We start from the raw sequence: 23,339 nt of genomic DNA, 5'->3' as shown, positions 1-23,339 counted from the left end.
ATGATAAAATTAGGGCTTTCTAGCAAAAATTAAGATTTTGGCAAACTTGTGTCCATCAGTATTAACTTTTAAACTTTGCAATACTTAAAAACTTTACTATGGAGTTCAGTAATGATATTAACAAATGTGATTTAGTGATGATATTATCTAATAAAATGTGTCTATGGAAGATCCACAGAAATCATTAAATATTAAATATCAACTAATATTTTTTGAGTGATCCATGCGTGATGTTACAACATCAGACATGAGTCAAACATTCCTTGAGACTACAGTTAGACTAATGAAATTTAATGTAACAATTCATTGACATGGTTTCAGATTCTACATTGCAAATAACCTAGACAAAACTACTACTTATGTCATTTTTGTGTGGTATCAAAGAACAGCTTATATAATTATTTGAAAATGCTGCTGAAATATGTACTTCTCCTTCCAATTCAGATCTGTGTCAAACTGATTTTCTTCATTTACTTCAGCTAAAACTACATACTAGAACTCATTGGATGATGAAGCAGATATGACAGTCTAGTTAATGTCTAGCAAGCCAGACTTCAAAGAGGTTTGCAAAAATATAAAATAATGCCATTTTTCTCACTATTTTTGGAAAGTATACATTTATTTTAATAAGTAGTACTTTTTATGAATTAATATTTGTTTTATATTGCTAATGTAAGTAATATAGCTATACAGACAAAATAAATATAAGCTCTTTGGGGCTGTCAATTTTTTATAGTATAAAGGGATAATGAGACCAAAAAGTTGAAAACTTCTGACATAAGCTACTTTTCATTTATATAATATCAAAACAATTGTGGACATTTATCTCAGGAACTATTCTAGGTGTCAGAGTGTCAGAGGAGAAAAAAACAGAACATACATTTAAGATGCGTATGATGCGTATGTTGAATGTAGTAAAGAAAAACACTTGAAAGGCACCTGACCTTATTTCTGTAACATTACTGTGAACTATACACTAATATTACAAGAATTAGATGCCTTCCAAGTTTTTGTTGTCGGTGTTGTTTTGAGACAGGGTCTCTCTGTGTCACCCAGGCTGGAGTGCAGTGTTGTGATCTTGGCTCACTGCAACCTAAATCTCCCATGCTCAAGCAATCCTCCCACCTCAGCCTCTGGAGTAACTGGGACTACAGGCACATGCCACCACCCTCATTCTTAATGGATAAAAAGGATTGAAACACACTGAGAGAAATGGAAAAAACGGAAAAAAGAAATATTGTTGGTGGCTGTAGAATCCTGAAACCACACTGCAGGACAAAAACTGATGACTCTCTTATACTTTTTTTATAAACCAGACTTTTATGTAAAGGAGGTAACTCTAGATAAACATAATATATTCTAAATCATAAGGTTCAGTCATGGCAAGGATGAAGATCCTATCTAGCCCCCACAAAACTGACACACGCAAATATTTCCTTGACATCTCATGCCTACCTTCTCTCATTATCTGCCTGTTGACCATCCTTTATCTTGTCTGCTTCCCTAACTATGAGGCATCCAGGACATTTATTTATCTCAGGCTGCTTATGAATTTTGGGTAACAAGCTGAAAAGTATAAGCACAACTGTTAAAAATTCAATGTGATATTCTTTTCAGGAAGATTCACTTTTTAAAAAGAATAGCAATTATCATATAAAATAAATTATTAATGGAAGAACGTCATGACTCACACTGTATAATAATTTGGAATAGCTGAAGGCTTTCTTCTCTTTCACTTACGATATGTGAGTGAGGAATTAGTGTCCTCATATACATAGAAGTGACCCACTGATACTAGTAATCAAGATGCTCATTCAAAAAATGTTATATACCATGCAAAATTTTTGCATACTCAGAAGAGAATGCAATTAAATATTAAATACATAATAGTTCTTGAGAAATATTTGACTCCTCCATGAATGAAAATCTATCTCTAATAAAAAAGGCAGAAGAATAGAATGGGGGTGAAATATGTTTGTTTCAAGATAGGCATGACATAATGAAAATATTTATTAATATCTTTTGCACTAAATTGACAGCTGATTCAGGAGAATACAGTTCTTTGATTCCAGCTCATAAAGAAAACATTCAGGTGTATATGAATGCCATTAGCTCAAAGAAATAAAATGTAGTTGTTGTTTGAAGCAAACTGCTTCTGTTTTTATTTTTGTTGACTGGTAATAAATCTTTATTCTCTATAAAGCATTTTATTAAGATTGTGGGATGTAAAGAAAGAACATTCATCTTCAAAGAAACCTAAGAAACCCAGGTTATTTCATCAAGTTCTGTATTCTAAATTTGGAATTAAATTTCATTCTTCAAAATCCCTACTGAGTACTCATAATGTGACTGACAATCATTGTAGTAGATGCTTAACATCTGCACTTCATTTGATCAATACAAGCATTCTGTGATATAAGTGTTATGATTCCTATTTCTTTATTTGTTTGTTTCTTTGTTTACATTTTAGAGGCAGACTGACTCTGTGACTCAAGCCGGAGTACTGTGGTGTGATTATAGCTCACTTCAGCCTTGAACCCCTTGGCTGAAATAATCCTCTCACCTCAGCCTCCCAAGTAGCTGGGACTACAGGTATGCACCACCATACCCAGCTAATTTTTGAATTTTGTTTTTACAGATGGTGTCTTACTGTGTTTCCCAGGCTGGTCTCAAACTTCTGGCCTCAAGCAATCTTCTACCTCAGGCCTCAAGATTACAGGCATGATTAACCAATATGGAAACCCAGGTTCAGAGAAGTTGAGTGATTTGGCCAAGTTAGTTATGATGGCTAATACTACTAAGTGTCAACTCAATTGGATTAAAGAATGCAAGTATTGATCCTGGGTGTGTCTGTGAGGGTGTTGCCAAAGGAGATTAACATTTGAGTCACAGGGCTGGAAAAGGTAGACCCAACCTTAATCTGCGTGGGCACCATCTAATCAGCTGCTAGCACAGCCAGGATATAAAGCAGGCAGAAGAACATGAAAAGGTTAGACTGGCTTAGCTTCCCAGCCTACATTTTTCTCCCATGCTGGATGCTTCCTGCTCTTGAATATCAGACTCCAAGTTCTTCAGCTTTGGGACTTGGACTGGATTCCTTGCTCCTCAGCTTGCAGATGGTCTATTGTGGGACCACGTGATAGTGTGAGCTAATACTACTTAACATACTTAATATACATACATATATATATATATATAGTAGTTCTGTCCCTCTCAAGAACCCTGACTAATAGAGTAGTACAACTGGAAAGAAGAAGAATGACATAAACCCTGATCCTTGAGTCTGAATAATGTACTTTTCAATTTACTTTATTAAAATCTTTCCACTATAGTTTAAGATAAAGAAAAATAAACTGAGGAGGCAAAGCAAGATGGTGTAATAGAAAGCTCCACCAATCATACCCTCGTAAGGACATCTAGTAAAAATTATCTACATAAAAAAGATACCATCATAAGAACAAAAAATCAGTTGAGCACTCAAGTGCCTGGTTTTAACTTTATGTCATTGAAGGAGGCACTGAAGAGATAGAAAAAACAGTCCTTAGTCACCAACACTACCTCTCCCCAACCCCCTAGCTGTGGTGACAGGATATGGAGAGCAACTCTGGAACCGGGAGAACACAGCAATTTTAAGGCACCGAACTCAGTGCTGTCCTGTTAGAGCAGGAAGGAAAACTGGACCAAACTCAGCTGATGTCTGCCCATGGAGGTAGCATTTAAACCAGCTCCAGCCAAGGGGAATTGCCAGTCCCAGTTGTACAAACTTGAGTGCCTACAAACCTTACCACTGAGGGCTACAGCACTCTTTGTCTCCAAGTAAACTTTAAAGGCAGTCTAGGCTATAAGGACTGCAATGCTTAGGTGAGTCAGTGCTGAACTAGGCCCAGAGATGGTGGACTGGGGGAGTGGAGGAGTGGAACATACTAAGACACCAGTTGGGGCAGAAAAGAGAGTGCTGGCATTACCCGTCCCCTAACCCCAGGCTGCACAGCATGCAGTTCCAAAAGAGACCTCTTACTTCCTCTTCAGGAGAGGTGAGGGAAAAGTGGGGAGGCCTTTATCTTGCTTCTAGGATACCAGCTAATTTATAGCAGGATAGGCACTGGTAAGAGTCCTGAGGCCTGTGTTTCAGGCCCTAGCTCCCAGATGACACTTCCAGACACACTCTGGGCCAGAAGGGAACCCACTGCCTTGAATGAAAGGACCCAGTCCTGGCAGTATTCATTACCTGCTAACTAAAGAGGCCCTGGACCCTGAATAACCAGCAACAATACCCAGGTACAACATCAGGAGCCGTGGGTGAGCCTTGTTGGCTTCAGTTGAGACTCAACACATTAGCAGCTGTGGTGGCTACAGGGCAAAAATCCTTCTGCTTGAGAAAAGTGGATGGAAAAGTAAAGGGGACTTTGTCTTGCACCTTAAATACTAAGACTGCCACAGAAGGAGAGAATGGCAAGTGGGCTCTTGAGGTCTCTGATTCCAGGATTTGACTCTTGGGTGGCATTTCTGGACCCTTTCTGGACCAGAAGGGAGCCCACTGCCTTGAAAGGTGAGTGCTAGGCCAGGAAACATTCACCACAAGATGACTTAAGAGACCTTGGGCCTTAAGGAAACGTTTGTGGTAGTCTGGCAGTACTCCTCGTGGCCTAGGGTGGCAGTGGCTATGGGGTGAGGCTCCTCTGCTTTTGATAAGAGGAGGGAAGAGTGGGAAGAACTGCATCTTGTGGCTTGAGTGTCAGCTTAGCTGCAGTAACATAGAACACCAGGTAGACTTTAAAAACCTTAGAAGTCCTTGACTCCCAGATGAAACTTCTGGATCCACCCAGAGTCTGGGGGACTTTGCTACCCTCAAGGGAAGTACACAGGCCTGGCTGGCTTTGCCACTGGCTGATTATAGAGCCCCAGGGCCTTGAATGAATATAGGCAGTAGCCAGAAAGTGGTTACAGCCAGCCTTGGGTGAGGCCCAGTGCCATGCTGGCTTCACGTCTGACCCCGTGCAGTCATAGTAGTGGTGGCCCCAGGGGTGCTTGTGTCATTGCACCCCCAGCTTTAGGACAGAAAGAGAGATGCTGTCTGTTTGGGAGGACATAAGGGAAGAGAACAAGAGTCTTTGCATGGTAATCCAGATAATTCTCCTGGACGTTGCCCAGGACTATCAAGGCAGTACCCCTACAAGTCTGCAAGAACTACAGGGTTACTGGCTTGAGGTGACCTGTAAAGCAGATACTGCTTACATAGCAACACTTAAGTCCTTTCAAATATCTGGAAAGTTTTCCCAAGAAAGATGGCTACAAATAAGCCCAGACAGTGAAGACTACAATAAATACCTAACTCTTCAATGCCCAGACACTAAAGAACATCTACTAGCATTGACACCATCTAGGAAAACATGACCTCACCAAATAAACTAAATAAGGCACCAGGGACTAGTCCTGAAGAACCACAGATATATGACCTTTCAGACAGATAATTCAAAATAGCTGTGTTGAGGAAACAAAAAATTCAAGATAACACAAAGAAGGAATTCAGAATCCTATGAGATGTATCTGACAAAGAAATTGAAATAATTCAAAAGAATTAAGCAGAAATCCTGAAGCAGAATAATGCAATTGGCATATTGAAGAATGCATCAGAGTCCTTTAATAGCATAATTGATCAAGCAGAATAAAGAACTATTGAGTTTGAAGATAGCTATTTGAAAATACACAGAGGAGACAAAAAGAAAAAAAGAATAAAAAACAATGAGGGATGCCTAGAAGATCTGGAAAATAGTCTCAAAGGGGCAAATCTAAGAGTCACTGGCATTAAAGAGGAGGTAGAGAAAGAGATAGTGGACAAAGTTTATTCAAAGGGATAAAAACAGAGAACTTCCCAAAACCTAGAGAAAGATATCAATATCCAAGTACAAGAAGACTATAGAACACCAAGCAGATTTAACCAAAAGAAGACTATTTGGAGACATTTTGTAATAAAACTCCCAAAGGTCAAGGATAAAGAAAGAATCCTAAAAGCAGCAAGAGAAAAAAATAATAATAACATACAATAAAACTCCAATATATCTGGCAGCAGATTTGTCAGTGGAAACCTTAAAGGCCAGGAGAAAGTGGCATGATATATTTAAAGTGCTGAAGGAAAAAAAAAAAAAAAAACCTTTTACCCTAGAATAGTATATCCATTGAAAATATCATTCAAACATGAAGGTGAAATAGACTTTCCCAGACAAACAAAAGCTGATGGGTTTCATTAATACCAGACCTGCCCTACAAGAAATGCTGAAGGGAGTACTTCAGTCATAAAGAAAAGGACATTTAAGAGCAATAAATCATCACCTGAAGGTACAAAAATCACTGGTAATAGTAAGTACAAAGGAAAACACAGAATATTATAACACGCTGTAACTGCGATGTGTAAACTACTCTTATACTAATGAGAAAGGCTAAATGATGAATCAATCAACAATAACTACAACAACTTTTTAAACATTGTCACTACAATAAGATATGAGTAGAAACAATGAAAAGTTAAAAAGTTGGGGGACAAAGTTAAGGCATAGAGTTTTTATTAGTTTTCTTTTTCTTTGTTTATGCAAATAGTGTTAAGTTGTTATCTGGTTAAAATAATGGATTATAAGATAGTATTTGCAAGCCTTATTATAATCTCAAATGAAAATTCATACAATGAATACACAAAAAATAAAAAGCAAAAAACTAAATCATATCACCAGATAAAATCATCTTCACTAGAGGAAGACAGGAAGGAAAGAAAAAAAAAGGAAGAGAAGACCAGAAAACAAATAACAAAATGGCAGGAGTAAGTCCATACTTATCAATAATCAACATGGCACATGGATACATATGTAACAAACCTGCACATTGTGCACATGTACCCAAAATAATAAAAAAAAATAATAATAATAATAAAGAAAAAAAAAAACAAACATTGAATGTAATGGATAAATCTCCAGTCAAGAGATTACATCAGACAAAATAGATTTCAAGACAAAAACTATGAGAAGAGACAAAGAAGGTCACTATATAATGATAAAGGGGTCAATTCACCAAGAGGATATAACAATTTTAAATATATACACAGTCAACATGGGGGCACCGAGATATATAAAGGAAATATTATTAGAGCTAAAGAGAAAAATAGGTCCCCACACAATAATAGCTGGAGATTTTAACACCCCACTTTCAGCATTGGACAAATCTTCCAGACAGAAAATCAACAAAGAAACATCAGACTTAATCTGTAGTGTAGACCAAATGGATCTAATAGATGTTTACATAACATTTCATCCATGCTGCAGAATACACATTCTTTTCCACAGCACATGAATTATTCTCGAGGATAGACCACGTGTTAGGTAGAAAACAAGTCTTAAAATACTCAAAAAAATTGAAATAATGTCAAGCATCTTCTCTGACCACAATGGAATAAAACTAGAAATTAATAACAAGAGGAATGTTGGAAACTATATAAATACTGGAGACTAAACAATATGCTCCTGAATGACCAGTGGGTCAAGGAATAAATTAAGAATGAAATTAAAAAAATTCTTGAAACACATAGTAATGGAAACACAACATACAAAAACCTATGGGATAGAGAAAAAGCAGTACTAAGAAAAAAATTTATAGCTATAACTGCCTACCTCAAGAAAGAAAAAATACTTCAAATGAACAATCTAATGATGCATCTTAATGAACTAGAAAACCAGCCAGGCACAGCGGCTCACACCTGTAATCCCAGCACCTTGGGAGGCAGAGGTGGGCAGATCACGAGGTCAGGAGTTTGAGACCAGCCTGACCAACATGGTGAAACCCCATCTCTACTAAAAATACAAAAATTAGCTGGGCGTGATGGCATTCATCTGTAATCCCAGCTACTCAGGAGGCTGAGGCAGAAGAATCGCTTGCACCCAGGAGGCAGAGGTTGCAGTGAGCCGAGATCATCCCACTGCACTCTAGCCTCAGTGACAGAGTGAGACTCCGTCTCAAAAAAAAAAAAAAAAAAAAAAAGAAAAGCAAGAGTAAGCCAAACCCAAAATTAGTAGAAGAAAAGAAATAATAAAGATCAGAGTAGAAATAAATAAAACTGAAATGAAAAAACAATACAAAAGATCAAAGAAACAAAAAGCTGTTTGTTGAAAAGTTAAACAAAATTGACTAAGAAAAAAAGAGAGATGATCCAAATAAACAAAATCAGAAATGAAAAAGGAGACATTACAACTCATACCAAAGAAATTCAAAGGTTCATTAGTGGCCACTATGAGCAACTATATGCCAAAAATTGGAAAATCTAGAATAAATGGACAAATTCCTAGCTACATACAACCTACCAAGACTGAACCATTAAGCCCAAAACCTGAACAGAACAAATAGCAAGTAACAAGATGAAAGCCATGATAAAGAGTTCCAGTAAAGAAAAGCCTGTTATCTGATTGCTTTGCTGTAGAATTCTACCAAACATTTAAAAAAGCACTAATACCAATCCTTCTCAAACTATTCCAAAAAATAGAGGAGGAAATACTTCCAAACTCGTTCTACCAGGCCAATATTACCCTGACATGGAAACCAGACAAAGATACATTAAAAAAAAGAAAACTACAAGCCACTATCTCTGATGAATATTGATGCAAAAATTCTCAACAAAATACTAGCAAACTCAATTCAACAATACATTAGAAAGGTCATTTATCATGACCAAGTGGGATTTATCCTGGGGATGCAAAGATGGTTCAACCTAAGTGTCCATCAACAGATGAATGGATAAGAAAAATGTGGTATGTAAACAAAAAGGAGCATTATTCAGCCATAATGAAGAAGGAGATCCAGTCATTTTCAGCAACATGGATGGAACTGAAGATGGTTATGTTGTGAAATAAGCCAGGTACAGAAAGACAAACATCACATGTTCTCACTTATGTGTGGGATCTAAACACCAAAACATTTGAATTCATGGACACAGAGAGTAAAAAGATGGTTACCAGAGACTGGGAAGGTTAGTGGGGAATATGGGGGAGGTGAAGTTGGTTAATAGGTATAAAAAAAACACAGAAAGAATAAATAAGGCCTACTATTGGATAGCACAATACAATGGCTATAGTCACTAATAACTAAATTGTATATTTTAAAATAACTTGAAGAGTGTAATATGCTTGAGGCAATGGACACCCCATTCTCCATGGTGTGCTTATTTTGCATTGCATGCCTGTTTCAATATCTCTCATGTACCCCATAAATATATATACACCTGCTTGGACCCACAGAAATTAAAGAATAAAATAAATAAAATATATAAAAAAACAGACTATGTTTTTACTTACAAATTTGTATTTTGTTGCATTACAAAAGCAAAATAGGCTGGGCGCGGTGGCTCACGCCTGTAATCCCAGCACTTTGGGAGGCCAAGGTGGGTGGATCACGAGGTCAGGAGTTTGAGACCAGCCCGACCAACATGGTGAAACAGCGTCTCTACTAAAAATACAAAAATTAGCCACTATAGGCACGTGCCTATAGTACCAGCTACTCAGGAGGCTGAGGCAGAAGGATTGCTTGAATCCAGGAGTTGGAGGTTGCAGTGAGCCAAGATCGTGGCAGTGCACTCCAGCCTGGGTGACAGGGTGAGACTCCATCTCAAAAAAAAAAAGAAAAAAAAATGTATAACAATACATGTCTTCCTAAGATTTTACACATGTACATGCAGATATAAATATCTGCATGTATGCATGTACATATGTGAAATGAAGTTGAGGGAAAAATAAATTAAAATACATTGATGATAATAATAGCAATGAACAAAGAAATAAGATTAATTTAACTCTCTGTACCTAAAGACTAAAGAGAAAGGAAAAAGAGAGACAATTAATAAAAGTAGGCTATCCCAAATGAGAAATATGAAAATTTTGAGAAAAAAATTCAAGTACAAATAAAACTTAGTCTAAAAACATTGCTGATATTAAATTTGTTAGTCAAAATTATGCAGAGTTAACATTATTATTTATAATTAGTTTCACTTAACTTTATAGTTTTAGCTTCCCATGACATTAAGGCTTTTTGAGAATGTAATTTTTAATGCTGTATAGTTGTCTAACATACAGATAGACTGTAATTTATTTTATTATTTTATAGCACTATTGGAAATGTAGGATTATTTCTATTCTTAATATAACAAATTATAATTTGATTGACATGCTTGTACATTTTGGTCAGAATTTTTGATCATTTCTATAGTGTACATTCTGAGAAGTAGAATACACAGACCAAAAGGTATGGGTATTTTTAAGACTTTTTGGAGAATTGCTCTCTGAAAAACTTTTCTCTCTTTGTACTGACATCAACAATATATTAGCATGTCTATCTTAACATCCTTTGTAACAGTGAGCATTAGTTTTAGATTTGATAATTTATGAGTAAATTAAAGTAATTCATTATATTTTTGTTTAATGTCTTTATTGATAAATTTGACATATTTCTTTATATAATTATTGGGTGTCTGTGAAAATAAAATACATATGCTTTTGAATTTCTCTGAGCAAAGCTAATTAGCTAATTTTACCCATATAATAATAATACCTCTAAGTAGGTACAATTACAAATTTTATACATACATACACACACATAACGCATAGTTGTTAAAAAGGGAAAATTCCAGGACTATTCACCTAGGTTTATTCACTTTCTAATGATATTCATTTCTAAGTGTGTTCATATTTGTACCTGTTATTTTTATGACTATACTAGACAGTATCAAAATTTTATTCTCAAGATGAAATGCTACTTCTCATAGAGACAGAAAATATATTTTGATCAGAAAATGATGCTCTTGCGAGAGACGAGACCTTTTATGTGATTTATATTGATTTAGACTGCGTAAAATAAGACCATCTAGATTAAAAATAGCACATACAGGTCAGAAGCTAGTTCATTTTCCCATCTGAGTCATCTTATAATGAAGCTATTTTACGGAAGAGACATATTTAATTCTGTGCATTTTACCTTTAGAACAAGCAGAACTTTGATAGTTGAGAAAACAGTCTTGAGTATGATTAAAAGCAATAAAAACACAGTGGTAAAAGAAACAGATACGCACTATTAGAGAAACAAAAACGTTAGGGTCCCTTAACAGTTGTCTAGAGATATATGAAAGATAACATTAATCTATTATTCTGTAAAATTTGGTGCGAATGTGTCTCTCAGTTTTCCTTTAAACTTTATGATATGTTTGATATTCAAAAATATTAGATTACCTATTTTTTAAAAACTTTTTTTAACTTTTAGGTTCAGAGGTATATGTGCAGATTTGTTACATAGGTAAACTGCTTGTCACTGGGGTTTGGTATACAGATTATTTCATTACACATGTAATAAGCATAGTACCCAATAGGTAATTTTTCTGATCCTCCCCTTCCTGCCACCCTCCACCCTCAAAGAGGCCACAGTGTGTGTTGTTCCCCTCTATGTGGTGTCGATGTGATCTCATCATTTAGCGCCCCCTTATAAGTGAGAGTGTGGCATTTAGTTTTCTGTTCCTGTTTTAGATAACGGCCTCCCACTCCATCCATGTCCCTGCAAAGGACATGATCTCACTCTTTTTTATGGCTGGAGAGTATTCCATGGTGTAAATGTACCACAGTACGACATTTTATTTTATCCAGTCTACCACTGATAGACGCTAAGGTTGATTTCATGTCTTTGCTACTGCAAATAGTGCCACAATGAACATCTGTGTTCATGTGTCTTTATGGTAGAAAAATGTATATTCTTTTGGGTATATACCTAATAAAAGGATTACTGGATCAAGTGGCAGCTCAGTTTTAAGTTATTTGAGGAATTGCCACATTACTTTTCACAACGGCTGAACCAATTTACAATCCCACCAGCAGCGTACGAGAGTTCCCTTTTTCTCTGTAACCTCAGCAGCATCTGGTTTGTTTTTACTTTTTACTAATAGCCACCCTGACTAATGTGAGATGGTATCTGATTGTGGTTTTGATTTGCAATCCTCTAATAATTAGTGATGTTAAGCGTTTTTCGTAGGCTTGTGTACACTGCATGTATATCTTCTTTTGAAAAATGTCTGTTCACGTCCTTTGCCCACTTTTTAATAGGGTTGTTTGATTTTGCTTATAAATTTGTTTAAGTTCCTTATAGATTCTGGATATTAGATCTTTGTTGAATGCATAGTTTGCAAATATTTTCTCCTATTCTGTAGTTTTTTCACTCTGTTGATAGTTTCTTTTGCTCTGCAGAGGCTCTTTAGTTTAATTGTATCCCGTTTGTCAATTTTTTGTTTTGTTGCAATTGGTTTTGGCAACTTTGCCATTAAAGCCTTGCCAAGTCCTGTGTCTAGAATGGTATTTCCTAGGTTATCTTTCAGGGTTTTTATAGCTTTTCATTTTACATTTAAGTCTTTAGTTCATCTTGAGTTGATTTTTGTATGTGGTTTAAGGTAGGGATCTAGTTTTTATCTTGTGCGTATGAATAGCAAGTTATTCTGGCATCATTTATTGAATAGAGAGTCCTTTTCTCATTGCTGGTTTTTGTCAGCTTTGTCAAAGATCAGATGGTCATCAGTGTGTGGACTTATTTCTGGGTTCCCTATTCTGTTCCATTGGCCTATGTGTCTGGTTTTGTACCGGTACTATGCTGTATTGGTTACTGTAGCCCCATAGCCCCTTAATATAGTTTGAAGTCAGGTAGCCTGATGCCTCCAGCTTTGTACTTTTTGCTTAGAACTTCTTTGACTCTTCAGGCTGTTTTTTGGTTCCATATGAGTTTTAAATTTTTTTTCTAGTTCTGTGAAGAATGTCATTGGTAGTGACATCGGAGTGAGGCAGAGAAGTGCTAGATAGGAGAAAGGCGGGGTCCTGGCAAGGGCACCACCTTCGGGCTTGTGCCCACTGGCCTAGGTGACGACAGGCACTCCCGTTTCCATGCTCAAATGTTGCATTTTCCAAGACCACTGTGGCCCACCACACTCCCATCCTATTCCTATAAAAACCCCGAGACCCTACTGGGCAGACACAAGTGGCTGGACGTTGAGAGAAGCAGAGGGGTGGGAGAACACACCGGCAGAATACACACTGACAGACCCCAGCAGGCCATCCACTGCAGAACTATGCGGATGAAGTGGAATTCAGCTGAGGGTGGTCTCAGGAGGGTCCGGGCACTGGGCAGCCCGACTCCTGGGGAAAACCACCTTCCCACTCCATCCCCTTCAAGCTTCCCCATTCACCTCGCTGAGAGCTACCTTCACTCAATAAAACCTTGCACTCATTCTCCAAACCCACGTGTGATTCAATATTTTCAGTATACTAAGGCAAGAACCTGGGATACAGAAAGCCCTCTGTCCTTGCAGTAAGGCAAAAGGTCTAATTGAGCTGATTCAATACAAGTCACCTGTGGATGGCTAAGCTGAAAGAGCACACTGTAAAACACACACTGGGGCTTCAGGAGCTGTAAACACTTAACCCTAGATGCTGCCATGGGGTCGGAGTCCACGCTTCCCAAGACCTGCCCATCTGCCTGCTCACCTTAGGGGTTTTGAGCAACAGGACACTGAAGAAGTGAGCCACAACCCCATCACATGCCCTGCGAGGGGGACAAGGGAATTTTCCTGTTTCAGCAGTTTGATAGGAATAGCATTGAATCTGTAAATTGCTTTGAAAAGTACGTACATTTTAACAATATTCGTGCTTTCTATCCATGAGCATGGAATATTTTTTCATTTCCTTGTGTCATCCCTGATTTCTTTGAGCAGTGTTTTCTAATTCTCGTTGTAGTGATCTTTCACCTCCCTGGTTAGCTGTGTCTGTAGGTATTTTGTTCTTTTTGTGGCAATTGTGAATGAGATTGCATTCTTGATTTAGCTTTCAGCTTGGATGTTGTTGTTGTATAGAAATGCTACTGATTTTTTGTAGATTGATTTTGTAAACTGAAACTTTGCTGAAGTTGTTTATCAGATTAAAGAGCCTTCGGGAAGAGATTATGAGGTTTTCTAGATATAGAATCATGCTGTCTTCTAACAGGGATAGTTTGGCTTCCTCTCTTGCTATGTAGATGCTTTGTATTTGTTTCTCTTGCCTGATTGCTCTGGTCAGGACTTCCACTACTATGTTGACTAGGAGTGGTGAAGGAGACAGCATCTTTCTCTTGTTAGAGTTTTGGAGAGGAATGCTTCCAGCTTTTTTCCATTCAGTATAATGTTGGCAGTGGTTTTGTTATGGATGGCTCTTATTATTTTGAAGTATGTTCTTTCAATGCCTAGTTTATTGAGGGCTGTTAACATGAAGGAATGTTGAATTTTATCCAAAGACTTTTCTGCATCTATTGATATAATCTTGTGGTTTTTGTTTTTAGTTCTGTTTATGTGATGAATCACATTTACTTGTTTGCATATGTTGAACCAACCTTGCATCTTGGGGATGAAGCCTACTTGGTCACGGTGGATTCGCTTTTTGATGTGCTGCTGGATTTGGTTTTCTAGTATTTTTGAGGCTTTTTGCATCTATGTTCATCAGGAATATTGGCCTGAATTTTTGTGTGTGTGTGTGTTGTGTCTCTGCCAGGTTTTAGTATCAGGATGATTCTGGCCTCATATAATGAGTTAGAGAGGAGCCCCTCCTTTTCGATTTTTTGGAATAGTTTCAGTAGAAATGGTACCAGCTCTTCTCTATACTTGTGGTAGAATTCAGCTGTAAATTCATCTGGTCCTGGGCTTTCTGGTTTGTAAGCTTTCTATTACTGATTCAACTTTAGAACTCTTTATTAGTCTATTCAGAGATTCAATTTCTTCCTGGTTCAGACTTGGGAGACTGTATGTGTAGAATTCATCCATTTCTTCTAGATTTTCTAGTTGACATGCAGAAAGGTATTCAAAATGGTCTCTGTTTTTGTTTTTGTTTTGTTTTGTTTTGTTTTGTTTATTTTCTGTGAGGTCAGTGGCAATATCCCCTTTGTCATTTTTAATTGTATTGATCTGTATCTTCTCTTTTTTCTTCTATTAGTCTAGCTAGCAGTTTATGCATTTGATTAATGTTTTCAAATAAGAAACTCCTGAATTTGTTTTTGCGTCTCAATTTCCTGCAGTTCATCTCTGATTTTGGTTATTTCTTTTCCTCTGCTGGCTTTGGTGTTTGTTGGTTTGCTCTTGCTTTTCTAGTTCTTCTAGTAGCGATGTTAGATTTTAATTTTAGAGCTTTCTAACTTTTTGATGTGGGTGTTTAGTGCTATAAACTTCCCTCTTAATACCGCCTTAGCTGTATCCCACATACTCTGGTATATTGTATCTTTAATCTCATTAGTTTCAAAGAATATCTTGATTTCTGCCTTAATTTCATTATTTACCATAAGGTCATTCAGAAGCAGGGTTTATGTTCTCTTCCCAGCTTGGAGGCAGCAGGGGAAAGGACCTTAGCCATGGTTGTGGCAGAGGGTCTTTCACTTGTCTCTTGAGGTTCCATCCCGAAGAGATGTGGAACCACTATCAATCAGTGTGATTGGCCCGGGATGGGGCAGCTGTGATGTGGGCCAAGACAGGAAGTTCCTGCCTGGTGATGAATTGGGGGGTGGGTGGAACCTGGTTGAAGCTGACTGGCCTTCTCCTTAGAGCAACTGCAGCTTTCTAGAAATTTGGTTAATGCACTCAGGGCCTTTGCTCCTTCCCCAATCTGGGGGCAGCAAGGAGAGTAGCACTGAGTGGCAGTGGCAATGGTGCTTTCGGTTGCATCTGAGAGCTCCACGTCAGGGAAATGCAGAGCTGCTCCTACTGGGAGTGCCCAGGGAGTGGCGCAGATTCTCTGCCAGCCCATGCTGAGGGCTCTGCTTGGTAAAGAGCAGGAGGATTGAAGGCTCACAAAGATGAGAGACTGGCTCCTCTCCATATAGTGACTGTGGCATGCTGGAAGCTCCAGTGAAACGCTCAGGCTCTTTGTTTCTTCCCTAGACTGAAGGCAGCAGAGGCTAAACTGTGTGGCAGTGGCAGATGGGCTATCAGTTGCCTCTGGGAGCCCCTCCCCAAGGAAGTACAGAGCCGCTAATAGTAGGCTCAGGGGTGTGTGGGATGGCTATTCTCCAGTCCCAAGCTGGGGGACCTGCTTGGTGAAGAGTGGAGAGTGGGGGCTTACAGGAAAGAGAGACTGCACTCCTATCTTACAGTGGCTGCAGTGTGCTGCAGGTGGCAGCACAGCAACTAGACCCTTTGTTCTTTCCCTTGCCCAAGGGCGTTAGGGTGGTACCACTGCAACTGCAATGGCAGAGTGGCTGTGGATTGTCACGGGGATTTCCTCCTCAGAGAACTGCAGAGATACCTCTGACTAAAGTGTTCATGTGAGAGCAGGGTAGCTGTGCTGGAGCCCAGGTTGGGAGGCCCTGCCTAGTTGGCAGAAGCAGAGGTGTCAACCCATGTGAAGAATAGTCCAGACACTTTTCCCTGGAATGGCTATGCTGTGCTGGAGATCCATGTAACTCCCTAATCACTGCTTTATCTCCAGAGGTTGAAGGCTATATTAGTGGAGGCTGCAAGACAGCAAAAGCAGAGGTCAGTCTCTCCCTCTGGAAGCTCTCTCCTACGCAAGTACAGAGCTGCTACCAGCCCAAGATGCCTAGTGGGTGGTGGCTGGAGTCCCAGGTCGAGGGGCTCTCATTCCATGAGAAGTGGGATTAGGAACCCATGTAAAAAGTAGTCTAGCCACTTTCTTGTGTGATGGTTGTGCTGTGCTGGGGATCTGTGCCACTCCTTAATCACCACTGGAGCCTATAGTGGAGAGGGCTGCGAGATAGCAAAAATGGTAACCAGCCTCTCTTTCTAGGAGCTCCATCCCAAGGAAATAGAGAACTGCTACCAGCCCAAGAGCCCAGATGGGGTTGGCTGGAGACTCAGGCCAGAAGGCCTTATCCTGTGAGATGCAGGGGAGGTGAGGACTGCAGTCTGTTGCTGCTCAGCCCCCCGGATTTGGCCCCTTTCCTGAAGGTGTGCAAGAAAGCCTGACTTTCCCACTCCTGGAGCTGCAGCTGCTAATGCTAGGATGCCTGGGGATTCAAGGCTCCTGGGACGCCATGTGTGCCTGAGCAGAGGCTCTGTCCAGACTCCACATAGCTCCCTGTGTCAGTCTGGAGGTTCCAGAGGGGTGAGCTTACAAGGGGATCGCCTGAGCCTAGGGTTGCAAAGGTCCATGGCAGAAGTGTCTGTCCCTGGGGACTCAATTACTCATCACTTCCCCAAGGTAGAAAAGTCTCCCCTGGCTCCATGCCACACCTGAGTGGGAGGCTGTCCTGTCTCACTCCTCTCTGTTCCCCACAGGTCAAGTTGTTTCCTTGATGAATCCTAATGTGTTCCAGTTGAATGTTGCAATTGAAGAGCTAGTAATTACTTGCTACTCTTTCTTTCTATGAGAGTGATGCACACTAGCTGCTTCTAGTCAGCCATGTTGACCTCTCCCCTAAAATCTTTTCAGTGTAGTTTATCTCATTGCTTTTATCATAAGAAAGTCATTCGACAAGCTAAGGTTACCCAAATCGTCTTTGCTATGCTAATTTTTACAATTCTATAATTTAACATTTTATTCTCTAAGGCATCAAAAATTAATTGTGGTCTATGGTGAAAGCTAATAATATAACTTAATTGTTTTCTAATACTTTGGCAATTTTTAAAACAATGGTTTGTTACAGTGAGTGTGAATACTGTTGATTTTTTAGTATTACTGCACTGTCACCTTATGAGTTTTACTTCTGAAAATTGATTGAGGTTATTTATCTTATATGTTTTAAAACATTCTATGAGGGGTTGGCAATCTTTATTTAATTTTTAGATATGCATTGAATGTATTCACTATTCAATGCATATCTAAAAATAATGTATATCTAAAAATTAAATAAACATTATCATTCAGATTTTTCAAATACTCTATATTCTTTATTTTGGTTTCAGTTGTCCCATAACAATTGCACATACTGAGAAATTACATCAGGTTCTTCTGGTTAAATAACATTTTAAACTTGAAAATATGAAGACAAGCTAGGATATTTTCTTTTGAAGAAACAAAGTAGTTTTGAAGTTTTATAAAAATCTAAGTAAATTCAATCATAAAATAATAGAAAGAACATGGGTAGATGAAGCTTAGCAATTAAGACTTGGTAATGTGGATTTTTATTTTTATTTTTTGCCTCTTCTTTTTTTTTTTTTATTATACTTTAAGTTTTAGGGTACATGTGCACAACGTGCAGGTTTGTTACATATGTATACATGTGCCATGTTGGTTTGCTGCACCCATTAACTCGTCATTTAGCATTAGGTATATCTCCTAATGCTGTCCCTCCCCCCTCCCCCCACCCCACAACAGTCCCCGGAGTGTGGTGTTCCCCTTCCTGTGTCCATGAGTTCTCATTGTTCAATTCCCACCTATGAGTGAGAACACGCGGTGTTTGTAATGTGGGGTCTTAAACATCATGGCAAGGAGCTGAGACCTTATTTTTTAGGCCACCTATTTTTAAATGCTGGTTTTGTTCCAGCTGCATAAAAATAACCTGAGGATTTTTGTCCAAGTATACATTGAAATCATATTTAAGTTACAGTTAGATTCTGACGGCAACTTTAAGAGGCAAATATCTTGTATTATCAAAATAAGTGCTGAAAAATCTCTCAGTGTATACTTGTGTGGTCACCTTGTACAGTAACTCCTATGGATGCTAAAGTCTGAGAATCAGCAAAAAATGAGAATGTTGTGAAGATGATTGGGTATTCAAACTTATCTACCCTTAAGATAAATATCCATATATATTGGTGAATGACGATTAGCTTCAAATATTGTTCCTGGCCCAGTCTGTTTCCCTTTTGCTTCTAGTACTCCAATTACTTGTTTAATAATCCTTATTAAAATAATAGATATTTCTCTACTCCTTTTTAAATTTTCTGTCATCTTGCCTCTCAATGATTTAGTCTAGATTTATTTTTTGCACCACCTTCCAGTTTGACAATTCTTACTTTATATGTGTCTAATTTGTTAATGCCATTGATTGGATTTTACTTTATTTTTATATTTTACATTACATTATATTATATTTTGTTATTTATATAATAATGAAGAGAGATATATTTATTATATATATTACCTTGTTATTATATTTTTCAGGGCTAGGATTTCTAATTGATACAGTTTCCAGTCCTCTGCCTAAATTGTCCACCTTGTATTTTAATTACTTGAACATATTAATCACAGTTTTAGAGTGGATTTGAAAATTCACTTATGTATAGCTCTGGTGGGGATTTTATTTGCTCTTTTTCTTGTTTTTTTTTTTTTTGGTGAAATCTTTTTGTATGTTTGGGGCTTTTATTACATTTTTTACATTAAATGTACTTTTTACATTAAATGTAAAAATTATAAACATAATTTGAGACTCTAGATGTTTTCACTCTCCAAAAAAAGATTTTAATTTTGTTTCTGGCATGTATCTAGCAGGGACAATAGCAATACCAGATCATCTTAATACAATAAAGACAATAAAGGTCTGAGATAATTTGAAGCTGAAACTTAATCCTTCTCTTAGCTTTCACCCTTATTCCTATGCTTAGCCCTTTAAAGTCCCAACAGAAACCTATGCATGTGCCAGAACCCTTCCTGCTTGGTGGGTCCTGAACTCCAGTTTTGGTTCTCTCAGCCCTTTCTGTCTGCCAAAATCTCTGCCTACATTCTCAAACTTTCCAAAAATACTTTCGGAGTTAGGAAATTCCTCAACAGGAAACGTAGTATTAATTTCCAAGCTCATCTCTTTGGTTTTCCTCTTGCCTCCCACACCCCAAATCCTAGCCCTCAAAATTTTGTTGTCTGATAACTTTTCAATGCCTTTAGGTATTTTAAAGCCTCCTTTGCCCAACGTTCCTAGGAAGTATAAGAATTTTATATCAACGTTCTCCAAGAAACAGAGGACAAAATAGAATTAGCCATGCAAGAGATGTATTGGAAGGAATGTCTGTAAACAGAAAGGTGAGAAAGTGAAAGAGGAGGCAGAGAGATTCTTCAGACGATGATGCAGGCCTGAAACCTGGGAAAGAGGAGAGGGAAGGAAGAATAATTGATTAGTAAAAGCTTTACGCTACAATGTACTTCTGGGGAAGTCTCAGCCCAGACAAGGGGGAGCTACAAAGTGAAGACTAACTATCAAAGAAGTCTCGTGTTAGCAGAAATGGCCCAGCTATAATACCCCCACCAAGTTCAGTCATTAGCTTTGAGCAACTCCGAGTGAGCATGGCCTTGGGGAAAACACTGAACTGCAGAGGATCCAAAGATGTGGTATCTGGAAGATCTTTTCCAGCTACTGTGCTCATAGCAAGTTTCCTTGAAGGAATAGCTAGTGACCTGTGGAACCACAGGCCTTATAACATAAATGTACTGCATAAATATTATGCATGATTTATCCCCCATCCCCTTTACTTTTTCTTACTTGTTATTTAGTGATTGATTTGTATATTTATAAGACTGCTTCCAAATAGCACTGGAATAAAGCAGACTATAATATTTTTAAACTTGTGGATTAACCTAAAAAATAAATATATAAAAATAAATATTGGAACACACTAGAAATAGAATGGGTGTCATTTCACTTAACTGGATAGTTTATTAAATCCCTTAAGCTTTTGATTATATTGGTTTCTATTTTTGTTTTGTGTTTTCTTCATCAGCATATTACCTGTAGATTTTATGTACTGATTTTAGGGATTTAAAAGGCCTAAATGTGTTTTCTTCTTTCCACCTATTGCCAGATGCTTGAATTACACAATCAGATTAACAATATATTGTCTCATACTTCATGTTTTCTCCTGCCTCTCCCTGGAATGCCCCTCACTGCTTCTTACTGTGGTTATTTCTTATGTCTCTTTCAAGGATCAGTTCAAGCATCATCTTGAACTGGGGGTACATCTTCAGGAAGTACCCCCATATAACTTTTCTATGTTTCTGTAATATCTTATGGATATATTCATTATATCACTTATCCCACTGTGCTTTAATGATTGTTTGAGCTCCCTGAACAGAGACCTTGCTTGTGTTTTTCATAGTATTTCTTGTAAGTAGTACTTTGTAAATAAGTGCTCAATAAATGTTTGTTCAATAAAAAAGCTTAAGTTTCATGAGAAAATATATATAACCATAGGTATGCTTAGCAGTTCTGTTTAGTCATATTCACTGATTGTGATGAAGGCAGGCGTAGGTTTTGCTTGATGTAGGGGCAGGATGCAGTTCTAGGTACTAGTGATGGGGCACTGCATATTGAAGAAGGTTTAAAAAAATGGTCACCCCATCACGAGGTCAGTAACTTGAGAACAGCCTGGCCAACATAGTGAAACCCCGTCTCTACTAAAAATACAAAAAATTAGCCAGGAGTGATGATGGGCACCTGTAATCCCAGCTACTAAGGAAACTGAAGCAGAAGAGTCGCTTGAACCCGGGAGGCGGAGGTTGTAGTGAGCCGAGCACTCAGCCTGGACAACAGAACGAGACTTTGTCTCAAAAAAAAACCAAAAAACAGAAAACAAACAACAACAACAAAAACAACCAAACAACTGGCCACCCCTAAAGATCATGGAATGTGCTTACCATGGGAAACCTGAGACTAAGTTACTTGCTGAAAAGTAACTCACAATTTTTCACAAAGCTCCCTGGGATTTCAATTTTAGTTTGTTTTCAATATCTATTACCTAAGCCTAAGTGGATTGGTTTGGTAAACTAAGTGTTTTTAGCCATTAATAAAAGCAAATGGCATTCACATATCTGCTTAATGAAAAAAAAAAAACCATTTTTTGTTGGTTTCCTACAGATGTGGTCAAGAATAGGGTGTTAGTTATACCTAGGAGCAAAAAAAAAATCAATATCAAATGTGAGGTGTCACTTAAAGCTTTATCTTGCCAGTTTTTCTTTTAGACCTCGCTTGATTTCTGGAACAGAGACTCTGAGACTATTCATTTGTGTGGTTCTCTTAGTTGTTCTCCTCTAGAACACTCACCAGCCTCTTGATTCCCAACTCCCTTGTTTCTGTTGTCCTCACCTCCAGAATACTGTTCAGACTGAATGGGAACTAGGCTGGAGAAACACTATAGCTCTGCTTTATGCATTATCACACTTACACAGCAATTGGCGTTAACGATCATGTTTTAAAAATTAATACTAGGCCTGGTGCGGTGGCTCACGCCTGTAATCCCAGCACTTGGGAGGCTGAGATAGGCGGATCACCTGAGGTCAGGAGTTCAAGACCAGCCTGGGCAACATGGTGAAACCTCGTCTCTCTTAAAAATACAAAAATTAGCAGGGCATAGTAGTACTGGCCTATAATCCCAGCTACTCAGGAGGATGAGGCATAAGAATCGCTTGAACCCAGGAGGCAGAGGTTGCAGTGAGCTGAATCACACCACTGCACTCCAGCCTGGGTGACAGAGTGAGATTCTGTCTCAAAAAAAATAATAATGAGAATTATGATATGTTAGAAATTTCACAAATAAGATTACTCTGAATGATATTTATAAATATACCTTTTTTTTTCCTTATAGTGAGCTTAAGATACTTGACTATGGAAAACCTATTATAAGAGCAAAAAAAAATATTTTTCTCTAAGCTTTGCGGACATCACCTTTCTGCTTAAAATTTTCCAATGGCTTTGCACTGCAAATCGAATAAATTTCAGATGTAATGTCTGCAAGGCCTTACATAATCTGGATGTCGCCTGTCTTTATAATTTATTTATTGATATTTTTGCCTGGTTCCCTATTCCCAGTAGATTTCCTTTTAATACTCAGTCATGTCTAGGCTCTTCCTTCCTCAGAAATTTTGCCTATGATTGTCCACATTTTCCCTGGTCTTCATGTATCTGGATTTTTTGTTTGTTTGTTTTCTTTTTTTCATTCAGTTCTCAGCTCACATGTCATCTTCTTAGAAATGTTTACTCTGACAATCTTAGGCAAAGTAGGCTTGTCCTCACCCTGCCTCTATTGTATTAGTCTGTTTTGCTTACTCTAAAGTATTCTACATTACCTTAACCTGTTGATTCCATGAGGGCATGAGCTTTGTTTGGTCACTATAAAGGAGACAACTTGGCTACAAATATCAACAGTGTCATATGTGATCCTGCCACCTTCAGATTCAGTTCTTTGAAAGCCCAAAGATTAGCTTTGATTGTGAGAGAGGAGAACAGAAGAAAATGGTCAAGCAGACAGTTAGGGTGGGCCCTTGGTTGAATTCTTTTGAACAAAAGAACAGCCTGAAAAATCAAGCTGTAGGCACAGATAAGGGAACTTGCACAGCGGAGCTTGCCTAAGGCATGCCTACTGCAGCACAGACGAGAAGGCTACA

The sequence above is a fragment of the Hylobates moloch genome, unplaced genomic scaffold, assembly GCF_009828535.3.
Source record: "Hylobates moloch isolate HMO894 unplaced genomic scaffold, HMol_V3 SCAFFOLD_5, whole genome shotgun sequence".
Lineage (NCBI taxonomy): Eukaryota > Metazoa > Chordata > Mammalia > Primates > Hylobatidae > Hylobates > Hylobates moloch.
Note: the sequence above shows the minus strand (reverse complement) of the source record.